Consider the following 19,268-nt stretch of genomic DNA (forward strand, 5'->3'; position numbering starts at 1 on the left):
TTTGTTTAAAAAAAATTAAAAATTAAAATACCTTTGAATATTTTACAATCGCTAGAATTAGGTATATGTGCAAGGTTATCTTTCAACATGGAGTAAGTGAAATTTGCAAAAATACGGCAATGTATGTCATGTTTGTTACGTCCATCATTTGCAATAATGATTTTCCGATGCGATCGCTGTGGTTCCAAAGCACATAGGATTTTTTTCACAAAGAATTATAGGACAAAGTTTGGCATGCATACGCTTGCGCCTGTTGGCACCAACACAAGCTTCTATCAGAACACTCTGGTTCCAGAGGTGAATAGTTTATACACTGTACAGTTGTAAAAAGCAGTGATATCACAAAGATGCACAGTAACAGTATTAAGTTCCACATTCATAAATCAATGGTTTATGACCTCCTAAGAACTCGACGTGCCAATGGTAGATTCCTCTGGTCATTGTTCCTTGCAGTGGCCAGGTGTCCTTCCTCAGGCGCCCACCTCTAGACCTGTATAAACCGATCTTTTATGACATCTCTGGACTATTTGGTGTATGAAATGTGATATTATTAATAACTAGTGTTCACAATGTGCGAACGCTACATAAATAATACCGGAAACGCTCTCATGCAATTGCGAACAGATTGATACCAAACTCAATGTAATTTAAATGTTGGAAACATTCATTAGCCTCTTCACCACTTTATAGTTTATATTAAACGATAGAAAATAAGTTAAACATTTAAATGTTACAATAATAATTACATTGTGTATTAATCGCAACGCAACTGAGTGTAGTGTACAGAAGTTTTTAATTATTACCTTTGTCCAATTATTAAACTTCAACAAGCTATACAGTTAATGTATCTCTGTTCCATTTATTGAGTACAAATAAAGATTTTAAAATATGTCTGTCATTCTGCCTACTGATGCAAATAGAATGTTATTGCTATAGGCAACTGGCCTAATGAATAAACACCAGCCTAGTGTGCTTTATTTGTTCCCAAACTGAACTGTTGACTTCATAAAGGAACAGAAAAATGCTGTGTTAAGCTATTCTAAATGTAAACATGTGTTTTCACATGATCCCTAAACATTGCCGTATGTTACAAAGCATGCTGTTGGAGGTAATGTGCTCGATAAAAGTCAGAGATCTTTTTCTTCTACATAATTAAGTTTATCACTAAGGATATGCAATACTTGATTTAGAGTTACAATACAGATATGGACATCTGGCTCAACTAGTAAATTTAATGCTTATATTTATTTAAACTATATCACGATTACAGTTTTTTAAGCATCATTTTCATATACTTTAGGACTTCTTTTTTCTTTTTTAAATGATGGAATACATTCCGCAGTGCAATGTTAAATGGCAGAATGGTGAGTATACGTTGTGAACCACTGTGCGCGTCCTACATTTGAAAGAGAGATTTTTAAAAAAATTGGTTCAACACCTTTCACATTTAAGCTCTTAGTTTTCCACTATCACACCCAGACCCTAAGCTCCCATTTACATTCACAGCATTTACTAACCACAATATTGTAATTATCCTTTCACTGCCTGTGTTAGTGCTTTAGACCAATCTGTAAATCTGTTTTTGGTTTTCCACATTTTTGTTTAACAGAGTAGGTTAAACTGCAGTATGGTGTGCAGTACAGCATACCATTAGCTTGGCAGATGAGGAAGGAAAATTACAACTGCTGTTACATAGTGTTATCATTAGCATATTTTACATGAGTTTGGAATGTGGGAAATGTGAGATTAAAATGTGTAAAATACTATGAAACTGAAATAAAGTACCATAGACATGTTGGTGAGAGTCATTAGATAAGTACTTACAAAGCATGAATACCTCTCACATGAGGTTAGAACTTAACTGAAACAAATACCAAGACCAATATATGCCTAATAATTTATATTATTAAATAGGAACATTGTAATTACTGAAGGCAGGTGCACTTTAAGTTAAACTTTTGTGATAGTCACATCTTAAAGGGCAGGTTAATTGTAAGACATAACTGAACTACATGCACTTAATGAGATATGTCCAGCATGATGTCTGTCCCATTTCTTGGAAGGTGACTTTCAAAAACTGTTTGTAATACATTTCTTCTTTCTTGTATCACCTTTTAATGTGGAGGAAAAGAGGGAGCAATCTATATAAGACTGAGGGGTAACTTTATCAAGCTGCGAGTTTCTGGCGGCTTTGAAAAGTGGAGATGTTAGTTATCATTTATTTAGTGCATTCTACAAAATGATAGCTAGAATCTGATTGGTTGCTATAAGCAACATCTCCACTTTTCAAACGCGCCAGAAACTCGCAGCTTGATAAATTTACCCCTAAAACTTCACAGGTATAAGTGATTGACTTGTAGTCCCCTAGATAACATAACATTATCTGTGCAACTTGGTAGTGTCAAATACAGGACCATAACCAATGATAAGGTAAGTCTCTCGGACTGTACAAGGAAGGGAATTTCGGAGACTATGTGCAGCAAAGCCAATAGCTTGAGCTCCAAATGAAGTATAGGAGATTATAGGTACTGTTATTAGTAGTCCTTCATCTGTGGATTGATAGATGGGGGTTTATAATTCACACTTCCTGAGTGGAGTGCATGTACAGGGTGTGGATAACAGTTAAGACAAATCCTTCAAATACTCAGGTAATGGTAGCCAACTATCCTGCTTTTGGTATCGCAGTCCTAATTTTGTGTGATTGTCCGCTCACACAGGACTTTGCCCCGACTGCAAGGATAGTTAGGAGGTATGTCCTGCTTCACAGTTTACTGCTTATTAAGGGTGAGCTGCATGCATCTAACAGTAGTGTATGCAGCTTGCCCTTAACGAGTAATAAAGTTTGAAGCAGGACATACCTCCCAAATAGCCTTGCAGTCGGGACAAAGTCCTGACTAAGCGGGACAGTCACACAAAATTGGGACTACACCACAAGAATCAGGACAGTTGGCAGACTATGCTCCTCACTCCTAACTGTTCATGAAGGTTTTACTACTTGTTGCTGCTGATGTCTTAAGCTCAGTAGCTGCTTGTCTGGATCCTGGAATGTTGGGCACCTGTTAGGTTAAAAGGGATAGGTACATGAAATGTGGAAAGTCTAGCAGTGAGTGAATCATTCAGGACCCCCCCTCCAACCAGCCCCAATGTTAAAACAATACCAGTCATGTTTAATAATTAGGCCTCCCTACCTGAAACTGGCCCACCCTAAAATGAATAGCATTGACACTAAATAAATATTCCTACTTCCCCCTTACCAGCCCCAACGTTAAACTAGTAGCATTCAGAATGAATAAATAGACCTATTTGACCCCAACAAACACTGATATTATATTAGTACTCACATGAAATAAATATACACATTAAATTTAATAATTACATCTATTTCCCCACAAACTGCCCCAAAATTAAATAAATAGTTCAATAAATCCCTGATAGTTCAATAAATCCACAAACTCAGCCCCATATTCAATGAAAATTCCCAAAAGCATCCAAGCATTACTTAAACAATGCCATTGCCGTACCGCAATCCATTACCCACCTTAAATTAATACTACTATTAAATTAAATAATACCCACCATCATATAAATTGTCCCCCATCAATAGATTAATATGTTCCATCCACTATTAAAGGATTACCATCCGCTCTCACCATTAAATCAAAAGCCAGCCTCCACCCCTATAACAGTAAGAGCCCTCCCCCCCACACTTAAATTCCTTTTTCAACTCTGCATATTTCAAGGGCAGACTCTTCTGTCTTCCTTTCGTTTCCTGCACATGTCATGTGGTACGTGCCGCATTTGTGTTAGGCTGTCGTTGCAGGAGATGAGGGAAAGATATAACAGTGGAGAAGGACGGGGGGCTGAACAGATCTGTAGATCCGCAGCACCAAAGTGACTGGCCGAGGGCAGGACCAGTCTATTTGTGAGACTACGACATAGGAGGGAGGGTTTTCAGGCAACTGGAAATGCCCCCTAAGTGCGCAGCTGGTATTGAAGTCAGCGAGTGGGAGTATAGGAATCATAAGCTGTTTCAAGTATCTAGGACCTTGATTATGTAGGACTTTGAATGTCAATAATGTTTTCCATTAATGGGGCCATTTAGTCAACAGCCTGGCTGGTGTATTTTGTACCAAATGCAAGCAGGGAGGTGGGAAGAGAAGGGGTGGAAGGTTTCTTACCCACTCGTGGCAGGAGCTTCTGCTGCTTCCTCTGGGCTGGCTTGTGCTGCAGGGCAGGAACAAGTCCACTTTCCAGAAAGCTTTTCCCGCCAGCTGCAGCGTAGGTTCTGGCCCTCTGGGGGCAGTCCCGGTAGATATGGCTGGCCAGGCCGCAGAGATTGCAGGATATCTTTCTTGGGCAGTCATTGGTCTCATGCCCTGCCACTCTGCAGTTCCTGCAGGCTGAAACTTTGCAGGATCTCCACACGTGGTCAGCTTCCCCGCAGATCCTGCAGTTCCTAGGCTGATCGGCGTAGTGAGGAAGGCCGGCAGAGCCACCCAGGGAAAAGCTAGCATCAACTAGTATAACTAGGGCTATATTATCTTTATGTCTCCTCCAAATTGCAGTTTTTGAGGGTAAATCATACTTGCTTACTCTTCCTCAATTTCAGGGAGTCCAGGACAGCAGCATTATCCCGGAAACGATAAAGGCAGAACTTAATGACACAATTTTGCGCCATTAAACCTGGTCCCCTGCTGTGACATGTTGTGATTTTTGGAATTCCCTAGCAAGGGGTGGGGCTATAGTGATGCAATAGTGTCACCACACCCCTACCTAACCCCTGTCATGTGACCTCTTCTCCGTATCTTCCAAAGGAGATGTTTGTAAAGTTGGCAAGTATAGGGTAAATGCTCAGGTCACTCTACAGAAAGAGACAAGAGGCTTGGGGGAAAGGATGATGTAGCAGTATGTTTCCCTTTATCCTGCACTTGTCTACAGACCTTTTTCTTATCATTGCTGGGAAATACAACTAGACTCTAGAGGCTGGCAAGTTATTTTAGCCTGGTGTGGGCTTGAGATGCGTGATATAATCTCACCCTCAACAGAATAATCTTAGTCTTAACTCTGATATACCTACTATTAGCCGAAATTCTAAAGCTAAACCCAGCCCGGACTTTAATGCTAGACAGAGCCATAACTATGGCTGTGCAAGAGGGGCAGCATCCCAGGGCGTAAATATGAAGGGGGTGCAGGGAATGGATATTTTAAATTAATGTGATTAGTTGAGGGTTTGGGGGGTTACATTTCCTTCTTGCCCTAGGTGCTAACATTTCTAGTTACAGCTCTAGACCTAATTCTAGACCTAATATTAACTGAATCCCAAGTCTGATCCCTATATGTAAACTCAGCTCTATCATTAGAGTTCTGATTTTGTCAGGGCAAAGGTCTTCCCCCGAACTGGTCCTTCCCCTGAACCCACAGCTGTCTTAAAACAACCAATGTCTTTTGTCTATTTCCTACTGTATATTTTGGTTAAATATTCTATTTATTTAATTAGGCCTCAGATGCAGTTTTATAGATAGTTTCACAATATTTTTTCCCTCCGACTTTTACTTACCATTGAAAATGGAATAAAAGCACTGTACAAATGTGCAGTAACCTATCATCAATAAGCTTGATTGGTTTCGTACATGGTAGACAAACGAAAATAAATATCTAATTAGTTAATCGTTAGTGCTGATTTGTACTATGTTAGAAATTTACCCCTATTGTATGTATTTTAATTACATTACAGATGTTTTAAAATTAAGAAAACAATTTGTATTACAATATAATTAATAATTTGAAAATCAAAATTGTGTGTATGATCATCAACATTTATTTATATAGCTCCACTATATTCCGTAGGGCTTTACCATTGGGATACAAACACAGTAATAAAACAATACAGGGTAAGGCAATAAATTATTGTACATATGGGTTTCTACCGAAACTAGTTCTTATGTGCATGTTTATAGTGTATTTCTAGAATTAAAACAATGCCTTTGTCAGTACAATGTGCACCTATTGCAAATCACTGTATATCTCTAATATACAGGTGCACATCACATTATCAAGGCAGCTGGCAGAGAAAAGTGGTAGCAAATAATTATTATTTCTTTACCAAGTTTACATGGAGTTGTTTGCACAATTTAATAATACTCTATCTTGTTCAGGCTGAGCAAACTGGTCCCTGTGGAAAAATGGCAGCAATAAATCAATAGCCCAGATGTAATCTTCGGTGTCTAGAATGCAGGGAGATTTTGGAGCATAATGGCACTGGTTGTCTATTGTCATTCAGACATGAGCTGCATCAGAAAAAAGGCTTGTGGGAACCTGATAAGAGTTGGTCAAAAGTGGGCCATAAATCAAATGTAGGCAGCATTCTGCTGATTTCACACACATGCTCACTGGAAAAAGTGATAGATCTGCAATTTACTGCTTATCACATCTGCTAGAAGTTTCATAATACCCAAGGCTGACCTTCGCTGGGTAAACACGCTGGCTGACTACCTGTTTCAAATGAAAATATGTATGTATAGTGTCTCTGCTTATTGCAGACAAGAAAATTGCTATGGAAATAGCCATCGAAACAGGGTGATACAGGGGGTTTGATGGTTTCTAAATAAATGATTTCTCTGCTTCTTGAAAAAGATCAGAATTTATCAAATAATTGTTTTGTCATCTCTTGGTAATTCATATATAATATGCAAAAAGAATGATCATTGTAGAAAATGGAAGGTGTATTTTATTTTCTATCTTTTTGCATTATTCATTTCTACAGACCCCACATTTTCTATTGAGCTACAATAGTGACAGATGAAGAGAGATACAAGAGATGGAGAGGTTTTGTCGTTTGGAAGCTCTTAAAATTCCTTTTAGGAGATGAATCGTTCCTACAAGAAACACTGATTTGTGCAATGTTCCTACCGTAGTAAGACTATAACAGCAAAGGTTCATTTATAAACTGGAGCTGGAGTGCAAGCGTCCCGCAAATGACAAAGCCTTTTATAGCCAAGACCTATATAAAATATTAATGTGGAGCAAATGTAGTGTATTGGAAGAAAAAGTGAACTGCTTTCATTAATTATGGGGATGGTCATAATGTGATAGTAAGGTTCCCATATATTTTAAGCTTGTAAGAAGAGCCTTCATACCTCTCTGTCTATATTACCCATAATTGGCTACTCTCCCGGAATGTCTGGGAGACTCCCAAATTTGTGGGAGTCCTCTCAGACTCCCAGAAGAGCAGAGCAACCTCCCACATCCCAGCCAGTTCGGTAAGTCAAATGGAGGGGGTGGGGCTTATTGGTACGATTCTTGCATCATGATCTGATTCTACTAGCTCCGCCCCTACACGCCCACCTGCCCCCCAGACCTCCCGGAAAATAAATTGTCAAAGTTGGCAAGTATGGTATTACCCAATATTGTTTTATTGTTTTATTACTGTGTTTGTTTCCAATTGTAAAGCACTGCTGGATTTGCTGGAGCTATATAAATAATTTTGATGATAATGGTGATGCTTAGGAAGAATTTTTTTACCTATTTTTTAGTGATTTACACGACAGTTTGCAATTCACCTCATTCTCTACAGGAAAATCACTATGTAAATCTCCACTGTTATTTTAGAGTCAAATACACAAATTTGTACTATGCATGCCCAAGAAAAAAACGTATGTCTACGTCCGTATGCATATTTGTCATTTGACACGGACTTCTTATGTCAGAGAGATGTAAAGGTGAAAGGAAGAGGCGAGTACAGACTCACACAGAAACGCAGATACACCTGTCAGTAGCCGTATCACTTGAGGGCTGTTACAAATACCTAGCAGCTTCTGATTGGCTGATTGCGGATTGTCCTCTGAAGTTGATAGGACTTTCCTCATTGAACATACATATATTATATGATATTGTTGACAAATTTTAGAAATAATTAGGAAGAAGGAAAATTATACCTGCTGTATTATAGAGGACTTTCATTGAAATCAAGCCTAATAGTAAATGTATTTTCTCTGTGTCAAAACAGATATAACAAAACTTTTCTTCTGCTTCCGATCTGGTTGGGTGTAAGTGTATCTGATGGACACCTGACATAAACCTAGCAGTATTTAAATTGGTGCAGAAAGCCCATAGAAATACATTGCTTATTGAAATGAATAGTGGACATGCTACATGAAAGAAAGAAAGAAATGTAAACAAAGACAAGTCCCATCAATTATCTATTCAAATGAATAGAAAAAAACAGCTATTTTGTTCAGCAGAATAAATTCGCCCAAATCACCAGAGTTTAAAATAAACCAGTGTTTAATTGATTGAAGAATTTGGGGAATGAATTATTGATTTATTTATGGCAACTTGATTTCAACTTCGGAACAAAATAACCGTTAGTGGTATTTTTATCAGTTGTGCATGTCAGGATCACAATGATTTTGATGGAAGCTGCTTACCAGTAGTTGAGTAAAGAGGCGCAGACATGCCCCCACCATACAATAGAGAGAGCATTCTTGTGTTTCCCATAGAATAGAGAGCATTCCTATGAGCGCCGTACAATACAGAGAGCAGCCTTGTGACCGATATTAAGACACAGAGAGTGTTTCTATGACCCCCATACAATACAGAGAGCAGCCTTGTGACCGCTATTAAGACACAGAGAGTGTTTCTATGACCACCATACAATACAGAGAGCAGCCTTGTGACCGCTATTACAACACAGAGAGTGTTTCTATGACCCCCATACAATACAGAGAGCATCCTTGTGACCGATATTAAGACACAGAGAGTGTTTCTATGACCCCCATACAATACAGAGAGCAGCCTTGTGACCGATATTAAGACACAGAGAGTGTTTCTATGACCCCCATACAATACAGAGAGCAGCCTTGTGACTGCTATTACAACACAGAGAGTGTTTCTATGACCCCCATACACAGGGCCGGTGCTAGGGTCCATGGTGCCCTAGGCATTTTTACAAAATTGGCGCCCCAGCCCCCCCCCCCCGCAAAAATCGGCGCCGCCCCTAACCCCGCAAAAATCAGCGCCCTCCTCCCCCCTCACCCTGTCTTTCCTTACCTTGTCTCACCACCGCCGCCTCTCTGCTCCGTCTCCTCCCCTCCACTCACTGACACTAGTGAGTGGAGGGGAGGAGACGGAGCAGAGAGGCGGCGGTGGTGAGCAATAGCCTCTTCCCCCCTCCCCGTGCATCTGAATGCTGTGGGGCGGCCGTGACAGGTATGGTCAGCGGTTGCCGCACAGTTTTAAAGTCATTTACCATTCTCTGGCGCCCTCCGGAGCCCGGCGCCCTAGGCAAGTGCCTAACCTTGCCTAATGGGAGCGCCGGGCCTGCCCATACAATACAGAGAGCATTTTTGTGACCGCAATAAAGAGAGCATCCTAGTGACCGCCATATATTAAAAAAAACTATTTTTGTGACTGCCACACAATACCACGCTTCTCATCATGAATTAACCCCTCCTCAAAATCATTAAATCCAGCCTCATCATAACAACTCCTTCAACATTATTAATCCCTTTATAATCATTAACTAACTCATTCTGAATAAAAATGAATCGCCACTTCATCAATTAAATGCATTCATATTCATTAGCGCCCTAATTACCTCTCTCAAAAGACTGTAATGTGTGCACAGTGTGTATATTCCTTGATATGTGTGTCTAGAGTATCTGTCCCTGTAAATGTGTAAAAAGTGTCTGTCACTGTATATGTGTGCCAGTGTCTGTAACATAACTGTGTGCCCCATCTCTGTACCAGTAATTGGGCTTGCGTGCTGGGTCAGTACTTTCGCGCGTCCTTGGATCTGAATCGAGGCAAAACGTCATTGTTGCGTTGTTGGATCTCAAGGCTTTTAGATTCCATAAGTACCTTTCTCCCCAGGAGATCCAGCGCCATTGCTCACACAGAAACAGGGGTAGCAGTGTTCTTGTCACTTGACAAAAATTGACTGGAAGTTACTGGAAATTAATGTTATTGAGGTTAATAATAATGTTGAAAAGTGTGCCCAGTTTCCCTCCCTGTAAATGAGAGTCCAGTGTCTCTACCTGTAGATGTGTGTCCAGTGTCTCTACCTGTAAACTGACTTTCTAATACATGACCTACCATATGATGTCAAGGTGTTTGCCAGGTACTGCAGTGTGGGTATAATGAGGAGAACCATCAGAGGGATGGTAAGTAGTCTGCAGTGCCCCTACTTGGAAAACAAGAAAAGGGGAGGGATTCAGGTCGCTCCCAACTTTTGTAAAATGACCGTAATCTAAGCAGACCTGCCCCCATGAGTCGCCTTCACTGCCGGGTGAAATATAAATAAATAATTTTTATTTTCTTTAAATTGAAAAAATAAAATACATTGGGTAATGTGGTAGGTTCTATGGCCAATCAACCCCTGAATAGAAACTAAAAACAAATAGTAGTCCAACTCAGTACTGAATCAGATTCATAGGTGTTTCTGCTCAAAAATATAAAGACCAGTTTGTTTAGTGTGAGCAATAATTAGAGCACAGATATCCGTCCGGACAGTACTTGATACAATTCATCTGCCAAACAGCAGTCTTTGCACACCATACAAACCATGGAAGTATATGATAAAGACCAAGCCAATGTTAGTAAATCCTATGCAAAAATTATGAAATCATACCTTTAAATATGTCACACTTAGTCTTGCAGTCTGTTTCCGGTCTGGGGGCCTCTGTCTGTCCAAATCAAGGTAAAAATTAGAAGGGGTGCAACTTGTAAACTAATGCCATGATCTGCCAGCTGGAGGAGATCTACTCTTTGGCCACCTCTGCTTTAATCCATCCCCCAAATGCCTTACATTGAGCCCAGCTTTCTGAATTCCTACTCTACCAGCTACCCAGTAAGTAGTCAGGAAGGATTCCCCCAGGGCAATTAGCAAGCCCTGCAGCTGCTTCCCATTGTCCAAGAAGGGTATGCTGTGGCATAAATAAGCCTATTATGTGTTCACTTATGAATCTACTCCTTTGATGCTATAACATATTGCAATTAAAACATTGAGGTCCTGGCACGGTTTCACAAGATAAACACAATTGCACTCCACAGACTTGATCTCAGGATCTCTGGACTTGGTGGATCAGCCAGGTGATTAACAGGAGGAGCTGCTTATCAGAGCCCCTGTCTAGAATAACATACACCTCATAAGTGTGCCTATGAACATGTTCTCTCAGGGGCAGATTCAGGGTGTTCATCTGTTGCCTGATTATTGTGCCTTGTACCATAGTCCAGCTCTTCCTTAATTCTTGTTTGCCAAATGATTAACTGGATTCTGACCTCTGTCTTTTTTCTGACAACCGCTCTGCCTCTGATATTCCTGGCTTGATCCTGACTTTGTCCCTGGACCACTCTTCTGACTACCAGCAATAGGGATTCTTCCCTTAACTTTACATTGTAGCAGCACCTCTGTCTCCAGAACCATGTCACTGATCTATGGTTCAAGACAGGTCCTTTTTAATAATGTAAATGTTGTACATTCTTTACTCTTTCATTATGTAAAACTTTGCTGTATTTTCATTATTCTGATGAAAAAAAAATATAGATTAGGAGCCTGAAGGAGTCTGGTGGATACCACCCTGTAGGAGCATGATGGATACCATCCTGTAGGAGCCTGGTGGATACCATCCTGTAGGAGCCGGGTGGATACCATCCTGAAGGAGCCTGGTGGATACCATCCTGAAGAAGCCTGGTGGATACCATCCTGAGGGAGCCTGGTGGATTCCTTCCTGAAGGAGCCTGGTGGATACCATCCTGAAGGAGCCTGGTGGATCCCTTTCTGAAAGAGCCTGGTGGATACCATCCTGAGGGAGCCTGGTGGATACCTTCCTGAAGGAGCCTGGTGGATACCATCCTGAAGGAGCCTGGTGGATACCTTCCTGAAGGAGCCTGGTGGATACCATCCTGAAGGAGCCTGGCGGATACCATCCTGAAAGATCCTGGTGGATACCCACCTGAAGGAGCCTGGTGGATACCTTCCTAGGACCAGGGACACCTAGAGTCATTAAGGAAAGTAAGGCAAAAAAGGAGTAAATCTTCTCCAGGACAAACCATGTTACAATGCAAGGGGTGCAAATTAGTTTATAATTTTGCACATAAGTTAAATACTGGCTGGTTTTTCACCTAGCACACAAAATACTTGATATCTTTATTTTTGCACTGAAATTTAAAGTTGATCTAGAACATACCGTACCCAAACTATAAATCTGTCCCCACATTTTAAATTTACCTTGCCCTCCAATGCAATATGGTTTTGCCCAGGTGTAAAGTTACTCCTTTTTTATGCTTTGCTCTCCTTAAAGACTCAGGCCCCTTGTGAGCAGCTGGTTTGGCCAGCGGTGCCAGTAGGAGTAGTCAGCAACAACTAAACTTACAACCAGCAAAATCTCATAATGCATGGGAGCAGAGCAATGCATGTATGCATTGACCTGCAAAACCTAATGTCATTTGTGCATTTAACTGTAGGGCAAATTTATAACCGTATGGCTGAAAAATTGCAGCTGCATGTGTGTATATTGAGTTGTAAGTATCTTAATATACAATATAGTACTGTTTATTCTACACTACACATGCATGACACATTTGTAACAAGTATCACACCAGCACCATCATAAATGTGTAAATAATTAGAATGGTACAACCTATATTTACCCCAATCACATTAATAAATTGTGCTTACATGTGAGGTCACAGGTTACAAACAGAAAAAAGAAGTTATAAAACCTTCAGTTAAATTCTTATAACGAGAATAAGCATAATTGAACAATGTAGCTGAGCAAAAGATTGGCTATAACTCTAGAGCTGCATGACATTATTAACAACCTGAATTATGGAAACAAATATTTTTTTTCTTTTAGTTAGGCTTAAACATTTTGAAAAATGTTTAGTGGAATATTCACTTCATTCCGCATTTGGGGAGAGTTTTTTTTAGTGGAATTTGGCTTTAAATGTTTATATTTCACCCAGAATTGCCCAAACACAGATCACATTATAAACGGCTCAGTCACACTAGCTGCTGCTGTTAGAAGGACTGGGGATTTATATATAGAGAGAGACACATAGAAACAGAGAAAGAACAAGAGTGAGAAGGATAAAGGAAAGAAGAGAGAAAAAGAGTGTTAAGGAGAGAGAGAGAGAGAGAGAGAGAAGTACAGACAGAGACATGGAAAGATACCCCTATGCCAAAAAAACAAAGCTACTTTTTCCCAAACTGCTGAGATTAGATTGAGATGGTAGTTTGGCATCCATATGTTGCTGGCAGATGTGCAGAAGAACAAGTTTCTGGCAGTCTCACCAGCTTTTTTAACTATGGCTGGAGCGGAACTGCAGCCTCTGGGTTACCAGTTGCCGCACTAAGCGTTGAGTCTGTTTTAGGGCAACAGATTTTGGCAGTGTGCATACTGCAGTTTTGGGGGTATGGCACTAGTAAAATTACTTTTTACCCTGATAGATGAATTTCTGCCGATGTCAATTGTGTCTGATGTATGGCATCTGACATATTAGCTCTATTGTTAAGACAGAGAGTGGCAGTGTGGGAAGGGAACAGGAGGCCTCTCTAGAATGTGAGGCTTTGCATTGCATTCATGAGGATGTTGTTAGTGCTGTTGCTTCTGTGGTTTGGGCCACATTGGTGGGTGAGCTTAGAAATGTTTACTCTGTTGACCCGAGCACTGTCATCTACTCCAGCATGGATGGGTGCATATAGTTCTCAACTTGGCTTACTTATCCTGTCCCTGAGCCTAATCATGCAGCATGACCTAGGTGGTGATCCCCATATTCCACCTCCTTCATGTTGGAGTTCTTCACACTATTCTATGGGACGCGAGCAAAAATGACTGTTACTTCTGTAGAAAAAAATCCTCATCTGCTGGACAGCATGGTGGCTCAGTGGTTAGCACTTCTGCCTCACAGCACTGGGGTCATGAGTTCAATTCCCGACCATGTCCTTATCTGTGTGGAGTTTGTATGTTCTCCCCGTGTTTGCGTGGGTTTCCTCCGGGTGCTCCAGTTTCCTCCCACACTACAAAAACATACTAGTAGGTTAATTGGCTGCTATCAAAATTGATCCTAGTCTCTGTGTGTGTGTGTGTGTGTGTGTGTGTGTGTTAGGGTATTTAAACTGTAAGCCTCAATGGGGCAGGGACTGATGTGAGTGAGTTCTCTGTACAGCGCTGCGGAATCAGTGGCGCTAAATAAATAAAATGATGATGATGATGATGAGGTGTCTTGCTGCCATTCCTTGTTCGGATATTCTGAGAATTGAATGCCCACTAAAGAGCATGCAGTTTGAGCTATCTAGCCTATCAGAAACAGTCAAAAATCTTTCATTGGTGGTTTTGACTAAGTAGTCTGCGGTTTAGGTGTTTTGAAACCGCTACACATTGCCGGCAGTTTAACACTCCAGTCTCAAACAGACCTAGAGTAATTGCGGCAGTTTGGAGCACTGAACCGCTGCTGATGTGCAGTGGTTTAAAAAAACCACCATCAAACATGAATTTTAGTATATTTAGCCCCAAGTTCAGCAGTTTTGATATATTTCTCTTGCAATGCTTTGCTGTGTTAGTCCTTATTCCTATCCCAACCATGTCTTTACAGACTATTAATTCTGCAACAATTCAAAACTATGGAAAAAAATAACTCAAAGATCTTTCCCCTTAAATGGCCTTAAAGTGTAAAATAATTTGTCACTCAATGGACACAATTCCCATAAGAGAAATTAAATATATTTAAGTTATTGCAATTAACAGGAAAATAGATTGAAGGAAACTCTAGACTATGGGATCCCATAACCAACAATGTATTTTCATAGTCTTATATACATATTGAAGACAGACCTTCATTTAAAGGAAAAATGACAACACTATGCACTTATTTATTGTTTTGCAAAATGAAATAGCCTTGAGCGTTGAAATTTATTTCAATAGACACAAATTCCATTTTTATTTTATGTATTGCTTTGTTGTGGTACTCCTCCAATTTAGTACTTTGGTTTGAAGTTACAGTTTAATGATGATGTTTACTTTGAGACTAACTATAGTTACTTTCTACAGATACAATAGCAATATGCTGAAGAAAAGGAGAAGCAGAGCTCCAAAAGAAACAACTTTATTAATTTATAACCCTGAAAAATGCAGGACATTTTTATATGAATCCATTTTATTCTATGCACATAAGTTAGAGCACACTGCCATTCTATGTTTTTGATGGTTTATGCAACATTTTGGATGAAGCTGAGATATTCACAGTGTCAGTCTGGCCTATTCGGATCCTGAGGGGTTCCTCGGTGGGCCCTACTTGCTGAGGACCCTGATCTCTTCCCTATGTCACAAATCCTCCCGACCTCCTCTTCTTCGCTTTGCATCTAGACAAATGAGCCTGACCAAGCGCAGCTGCAAGCAGCATACACAGGTATCAAGGAGGAGGAGTGCAGACTATTAAAGTGTCCGTTATGCCCTGAGCAAGCTGACCATGCCCCTCAGTGTACTGACCACACCCCATCATCAATTGACCATGCCCATTCTAGGGGCATATTATTTTGATGGCACCTGCTTTCCACAGTGGGACCTTCAAGCCTCAGTGAGACACCAGGGGGGCTGATTCTTTAAGACACGCAAAACAAATGTTAATTGCGTTTTTTTTTAAACCTCACGTAAATCAGGCATATGCACATCGATATTCAACAAGGAGCAGATCTAAATATATGTCTGTTGATGAATACGCATCTAGGTCGGCTCTGCTCTGCCAGACAATACACTGCAGGATACGTCCAATACCTATGGGGAACATAGTCATTAATGACAAAACATAGTTTGTTTGTTTTTTCTTGGGGAGGGGGTTGTATAAATTACATTTATCAGGATGTTGTTAATGTCTACTTTACATAAAGTACATTTTTACAGTTGCTGATTGCAAACATATTTTATAGCATGTACATGTGACCATCATCACCAGTGATCTGCACTTACACCAGACCTGTAGCTGGTGCAAGTGATACGACAGAGATGCCCAAAGCTTGAATTGGACATTGCAGCATGCAGTCGAGCTTGGTACGCCCTTACTGCACATTGACTATGTGCATACGCCCATTCCCCTCCCTGTTCCGCGGCTAAAATCGTAGGCTATCGCAAGGGTCCTTTGCACTCAAAGATGAACTGGATGTTGCGGTGTTCACTGGAGTATGGTCTGGGCATATGCAAAGCGATTTAGCACAAAATATGGCACATATTGGCATTTACGTTCCTTAATGAATTAGGCCAATGGATGTCTGAAAAATTTTAAAAAAATGTTCTTAATGTATTGCTTACTATCCCTTTGTATCACCCACTTAATTAATCTGAACTTATTCCTTTTTCTCTTTAAAAACTGCTAGTTTCACCTAGAGATGAGCGGGCTCGGATTATCGTAATCCGAGCCCACCCGAACAATGCGGATCCGACGGCGATCCGAGCACTGTTCGGGTATTTCTGGCGGGTAGAATCAGTGAAAGCGAGGCTGAGACTCCAAATCCCGCCATCGGATTCTCGCGAGACTCGGATAGTATAAATTCCCCGCTTGCCGCCGCCATCTTCAGTCGGGCTAAGAACAGGGAAGAGGGAGGTTGGATTTTTTAGTGGTGCTATGTCCTGTCACTCTGTCCTGCTGAATCCAGTGGTTACTTTGTCTTGTGCTCTGTCCTGCTGATCAGTCCAGTGGTGCTTTGTCCTTTGCTCTGTCCTGCTGAGTCCAGTGGTGCTTTGTCCAGTGCTCTGTCCTGCTGAGTCCAGTGGTGCTGTGTCCTGTGCTCTGTCCTGCTGAGTCCAGTGGTGCTGTGTCCTGTGCTCTGTCCTGCTGAGTCCAGTGGTGCTGTGTCCTGTGCTCTGTCCTGCTAAGTCCATTGTTATTAAAAACTTCTTTTCTTTGCCAGCTCGTTTTGTGGGGGTCCAAACAAACCAATCATTTCAGCCACAGTTTTGTAGGCCCTGTGGCTGAAATGATTGGTTTGTTAAAGTGCGCATGTCCTATTTCACCAACATAAGGGTGGGTGGGAGGGCCCAAGGACAATTCCATCTTGCACCTCTTTTTTGGCATTATGTGCTCTTTGGGGCCTAGTTTTTCAAACTGCCATCCTGTCTGCCACTGCAGTGCCACTACTAGATGGGCCACGTGTTTGTGCCGCCCACTTGTGTCGCTTAGCTTAGACATCCAGCTACCTCAGTGCAACCTTTTGGCCTAAAAACAATATTGTGAGGTGTGAGGTGTTCAGAATAGACTGGAAATTAGTGGAAATGATTGTTATTGAATGTTATTGAGGTTAATAATAGCATAGGAGTGAAAAAAAAAAAAAAAAAACTGATTTTTAGCACTTTTTATGCTTTTTTTAAAAAAAAAAACAGAACCCAAAAACCTAAATCAGAACCAAAACCTTGAGTGGAGTGTTTTGGCAAAACAAATCAGAACCCAAAACCTCAAGCTAATCAGAACCCAAAACCTCAAGCTAATCAGAACCCAAAACCCAAAACCCAAAACACTAAAAGTGGCCGGTGCACACCCCTAGTTTCACCCTCTTTTATATATTATATATATCTCATTAATATGAGGTGACACCCAGGCTTCATTTTTTTTAGGTGCCAGTATTTTACATTTTTAGCTTATATTCATGTTGGATATGTAAAGTTAATGCACTTAGGCTATAATATGCACATTAAACACACAAAGTCTATCCTAAAAGAAGGCCGATGTCTGATTAATGTCACCTCCAAAGTGGTATACAAAATCTGTCTCTTTTGAGCTGCTCCACTTCATCTCCACTGGATGAAGGTCATTGTAATATCTTACTCCACTAAACAAAATCTTTTCAATCTGCTTTCATCTTGTCGACACTGAAATCTCTAGATAACAAGTAGATATGTTAGAAACAGCTTTAGCTCATTTTTATTTTACCAGCGGAAGTCAGTAAAAAATAACAATACATTGGAAATCATCTTCTTATATAACTGTGGATATAAATTATATTACATTGTGTTTAGTTCAGTATTAGCACTATATAAAATGCTTTTCTGCACTTTTAATTCAACATATGTATATTAATTTGTATTCTTACACATAAAACAATATCTTCTTTTCTCAAGGCTGCACAATAGGGTATTTCACTTCTCAGCTGAGGACGGCAATGCTAAATTGGGTACTGTTCCATTAAATCAGTGACATCTGGTATGCCTGTGTAAATGAATTACCAAAAGTAGATAGAAAACCATCTGTATTTCATTTTCCTTGTTGCATCAGTAGGCATAAGTTTTGAGCAGGGAGTTTCATTAGCTATATCTCTATTTCCATTTCACCATTACTACATACTGTATACAACTACAGATTCTGATTCCTATTTGACTGATTAACATATAGGTCATATTTGTATTACTGCTGTAGCATAGTAAGGGATGCATAATAAAGAATCTATTGTTAATTTGAATTTTGATATTGTGCAGTAAAGTATATCTACAGGACTGTTATATAAAATACAATAGTAAATACACGTTTTAGATGCATAGAGAGGTTGTACTGTATTGCAAGTTAGTGCACGTAAAAATAAAAGATCACTGTGCTTCTTCTTTTCCAGTGCAGAAATCGCATAGAGAGCCTCATTATAGCATTTGTAAAAACAGTGTCTGAAGGCAATAGTGCATAAATGAATTATTTAAGCTTTGCAGTAAATTGCCCTGATCTTTGATATAGAGTCTTAATGCACTCTTAGAGAGCCCTGGGAAGCAAATCATAGCAGACAAGAGGTATAATGTAAACCAAGTTTTATTAGGCACGAATAACTAAACTATACATTTTATTAAGTGTCAATGACATATGGTTGTTTGCAAGGTTGATTTGGTGAGCAAGCACCATCATAAAACTCTTGTACCACAGTTCTCTTCTTCTAGGCTTTCATATCTCCAACTGCCAAATCTTTGCATGAAACTTGAATGAAAAAAGAACCTGGAACATTTTGTCAGTAGACACTGAGGGGCAAATTCAATTCCTATCCTGGTCCGCGGGATCGCGCCGGAACAGGCCGCGAAGTTAATCCACGGTACCGCAATAACGTGGATTTTCATTCGCAGCCCATAGGGTTGCGTACGAAATTCTGCGTTATTGCGGTACCGTATTACTGGCAATACTGCGCACTTTCCGCGGTAACGCGCTTTACCACGGACCGGAATCCTAATTGAATATGCCCCTGAGTGCAAGAAGGAACCTTCACAAGTTATGAATGAGATATACATAGTGTATATATTTATTACAAGTTA

Source organism: Mixophyes fleayi, chromosome 3, assembly GCF_038048845.1.
Source record: "Mixophyes fleayi isolate aMixFle1 chromosome 3, aMixFle1.hap1, whole genome shotgun sequence".
Lineage (NCBI taxonomy): Eukaryota > Metazoa > Chordata > Amphibia > Anura > Limnodynastidae > Mixophyes > Mixophyes fleayi.